The sequence below is a fragment of the Gambusia affinis genome, linkage group LG05 (genome assembly GCF_019740435.1).
Source record: "Gambusia affinis linkage group LG05, SWU_Gaff_1.0, whole genome shotgun sequence".
In the NCBI taxonomy this organism is placed as follows: Eukaryota; Metazoa; Chordata; class Actinopteri; order Cyprinodontiformes; family Poeciliidae; genus Gambusia; species Gambusia affinis.
Genome location: NC_057872.1, coordinates 4,738,670 through 4,743,368, shown reverse-complemented (window position 1 = coordinate 4,743,368; position 4,699 = coordinate 4,738,670).

Sequence of the window (4,699 nt, the reverse complement as noted above, 5' to 3'; positions counted from 1 at the left end):
TGCAAATAATAACTTGTTATTGTGACATTTTTGGAATATGTTTTCATTTCCTCCTTTGCAGGATCTTTTCTGCTTATTCTAAGGCCAGGCTTTCTGCTTAATCTCAAATCGAAAAATTGATTTCTTTTGTTTTTTTCTTTCTTTTTTTCACAAGAAAGATGGTTCTTTGGCTCTCAGTGTTTTATGCCTCATTCTAAGACTTTAGGTTAACCTTAGCTAATTCTGCAGCTATGCTGCGATAGCCATGGGCTGCTGGAGGACCACCTAGCCAATTTTTCTCACTTTCTTCTTCTACTACTCCCCAACTTGCCTCATTTGCTGTTATTTGAACAGATAATTTTATGTTTTCTCTCAGTTATCTTTCTCTCCATAGAAGCTACAGCTGATCTGCCGTTCTGTTTTGTGCCTTCTTCTGTCCCCTCTCCTGCTATTAACTTCTTACTTTTCATTAATGTAGAAAGCACTCCTACATCTGCCTTTCTGTTTTTGTTTTATGCATTCTGCTCTGTATTCTCAAATCCCCATTTGGTCGTGGCAGATACTAATAGCTACTAAGCCAGTAGCTATTAACTTGGCTTCTGGTTCTGCTGGAGGTTTCTTCTTGTTAAAGGGGAATTTTTTCTCTCCACTGTCACTACATACATGCTCAGTTAAGGGACTGCTGTAAAGTTAATGACACAATGAAAGTGATTGTCTACTGTCACTACTACATGAATGTCAATGACTCCATGCAATCTGCTGGGTTTGTTTAGTTTGAAAACTTGTTAAAGGAGTAGTACTGAATTTTTCAATTCAATTCAGTTTATTTATATAGTTCACAACCAATATCATCTCTAGGCATTTTACAAATCAGACATAGCACAACCAAGCAACTATGTAACCCTCTTGTATTTAAAATGTTGTTTTAAATACAACTTAAGACTTAAAAGACACCTTGAAATTGGACCTCTGTTTCTTTAAGAAACTCCTGCCCTTTCTGAACCTCCTCCTTTACATCAACGTTCCTTTGTCTAACATTTGCAAACATTTGTCAGAGCTCTGGTCTGGGAAATAGCTCATATAATAAGCTCCACCATTGCGCAGGTGTTTGCTCGTTGCTGCTGCTGCTAGTTTGAAGGAGCTGGAAGGCTGCGCTTAGCTCCCCAAAGTGTTTTACAAACCTGAACCATTGACATGAGATATTCAATAATTACCCAAACAGGAATGATGAGAGAATAACTTTATGACGGGATGTAAAGCTTAGAAAAAAAATAATGAATGCACTGTTTGATACCTATGATGTATGATGGAATGGGAAAGATTGTTTTAGAATATGTTTGTTGTGAAACGGCGCTATATAAATAAACTGGAAAGAAAACTGACCTGAATAAACTTTCACGTTGCATGTGTTGAGCCACGTCTCCAGACTTTCTTTGTGCTCCTGAAATCAAACCGCGTCTGAGATAGCATGGCAGGGGAGCGATGAAAAGCCATTTCCTCTTTGTCTTATCTGTATTGTCACATACGGAGTAGGTTAACTGGCTGATATTTCCGCACTCTGCTATCTGCACAACCAAAGGCCATCACTAAATCCTGCGGGGGTGTTCATGTCTCTCTGCATGCCGGTTTGCCTTCATGAACTTCACCCGACTGAATGGGTCTGGTGTTGCTTCTCTGCAGTGCATCTGCACAAAGGAACCTGTTGCACATAAGCAATTGCAAACTAAAACAAAAGCATGCTACGTTTAAAAACAAGATTCAAAACGGTCAGAATCTACATAGCCCTTGTTAGCAACTCTGGCAGAGATGTCCATGAATATGAAATATTATCTGAATTCATCTATCTAGTGGTAACCAGAAATTCTGCTACTGGAAAGCTTCTCTCCATAGATAAAATGATTCAAACATTTATTTTATGATCTAAAATGTGACAAAAACAGAATATGAAATGTTTTCTCTTCAGCCGCTTTGTTTAAGCTCATTTCATATACAAACTATGTCATCCAAGCAAATTTGGACTCACTGGTGGGTAAATTCACATTTTCGGCCCAACTGAGACTGAGCCAAATTAATTATACAAATGTTTGTTGTCGCCTTGACGAACCATTAGTGTTGCAGCCACAGGCCTCTTTGGGTAACATCTTATGAATATATTTGACTTTTTAAAAGCAAATATTTAACCGATTACGCATATTTGTGTAGATGTAGAGCGAGTTCATCAGAGTCTTTTTCTCTTCCTTTTATTTATGAGTGAGATCTTGGATGTTCAGGAGGGTATTCTGCACAGACATCAGTCCTCAGCCTCCATGTGGCCTTCATTGATTTCACCCCCACACTGCTGAAGTGCACCATCAATCAATACAGTAACAAGTCTTCATTTATACTGGAGAAATGCAGTCTCTGACTCTGCCAGTGTGGCGTTGGGGTGTTGTCAGTGCAGCCGTATACAGGCAGGCCTGCACCTTGCTGCGGGGACTAGATCGCTTACATTATGACTGCCACAGCACCAGGCATGCATCAAAATGGAAACAGAAGCACAAACATAAGTTTTAACATGCAATTTCTAAAATGAGAATAGTCACGATTAACCTGTTCACTACTGACAACACTAAGGGAGTTCTATCGGAAGACCTACTCCTCACTGATCTCCTCTTTTGGTTGAAGTTAAGAAAATATCTGATACCTGGTGTTTTGTTTGTTCGTTGTTTTTTTGTCAAACTTTTTTTTTTATCTCTTACACCTCAGTTTACACATGTACTGCTCCCTGTTCCACCAAAATAATTCGCAGAGGCAAAACTTTTGACTTCTCAGTACAACAAAATCCAAAGTTTCCCCCAGAAAACCTGTTAACCTCTAGAACCCTAGAGGTTCCACCGGTGGGTCCATCGAGTTCCACCGGTGGGTCCGTCGAGTTCCACCGGTGGGTCCGTCGGGTTCTAGAGGTTAAGCTCGGTGGTTGGGTGCTAGAGCAGTCATTCATCCAGTGACCCATTGTGTTTTTGAGTTAACAAATGTTTAAATTTGACAAGAAATGTTTAAATATCACTTGATTATTATGTGTTATTGAAAAACTGGAAGATGAAAACCTGAACACCAACTATAAAGTCTTAAAAATTGCAAACATTTTAAAAGGACTTAAGTAAATAAGTCATGCTTAGGCTGGTGGGGGCATAAGTAAAGCCTGGTGGCCCTCCAGGCTTATACTATATTTGGGGAAACCCTGAAACCTCTTGTGATAAAAATGGGAAAAGATCCAAGGTAATGCACCCCCAATAGATCCATTTCCCTCATTGGTCAGTTTAAAATTTTTGCCAAAAAAACTTGCTGTCAGGTTGGTACGACATGATCTGTAGGTGTTTGGACTTTTAGTTTCATTTGTGCTTCTTATTTGAAGAGCATTCATTTGAATTTATCACTTTTATTAGTTCAATTAATCCCATTATTTTTTGTTTTGTTAGATTAGTTTTTATTTCTCTTTACTGTTTAGGTTTCCATTCCCCCTTCATTCTCTTTACTTTGTTTTTTTTTTTTTTTTTTTTACTTCACCTCCAGTTGGCCATTCTGCTCCCGTTTCCAGCTGTTAATCATTTTCCTCATTCGCCTCCACCTGCTCTCTTCTCCAGTCATTAGCTCTTCTGGTCCCTTTGTCATTTCCATCTCTCCCTCAGTATTTAAGCTCCTCTTCCTCTTTCATTCTCTGCTGGATCCTTCGTTTTACCTTCCATTACTCTTTGATTCCTGGCCTCTGTCCCAGTTGTTCTCTTCTCTGCAAGTGTACCTCACCTGGATCCCATCTTCATTTTTTTAAGTTTTCATCTTTCCTTCAATGCAGATAGAACAAAATTCTCTGTTTGCAGCGTTTAAATCAATAATACTAAAATAACAAAAACAAACAAAAAACAGAAAAACACAAGCACAGATGAAAACAAAACCCAAATACCAAAGGTGAGTGACAAAATCAGAATATTTGAAACAATCTGCCAGTATATCATCCAGGTATTTAACAAGAGTGGTGAACCTGCTGCATTCTAACCTAATCTGTTTCCAGGTTTGGTTATCATCTCTCTTTCTGAACTAGATCATGATGATACTTCCAGGTTGGTGGCAACTGACACTAATCGAAAGATGTGCTTAATTTTTCTTGGAGCACAGCAGGTTAAATATGTTTAACTTTATGAAGCAGCCATTATAATAATTGAGGCTCTCTCGTCAAGTGAAGACAGGTGAGTTTTGTTGTTAGTTAAAATCTCTTCAGTAAAAATAGTTGGAGTGAAAATTACTGGCGAGGCATTTTGGCAGAACTGAGCCCGTCACAGGTGAAGTGTCCCCAGGAGCCATGCCGGTGTGTCAGCATGTGCTAAAATAAGAACGCAGCCATCACTGATATTCCTGTGACTTCCATACAGTGGTGAGGTACAGCAGTTGACTCACATAAAACATCAGGCTACTAATTTTTTTCTATGTTTCCATATAGCCTAATTCAAAAGTCAAAAGTGGAACTCTGAACATGTTGGTAACACAGTTTTAATGCTTTATATTTTGAGGATATGAAGCAAAGGATGAAAATGATTTCTCACTTTTTTTGGTTCTTTTTTTACTGATAATCCCAATATTTTCCAGTCTAGTGAGAATTTGGAGCTTTAATTGGACGAGGTGACTATACTGTGCTGAAAATAGTGAAAAGAGCTTAAGTCAATTTAGATGGGAAAAGATCTGTCTA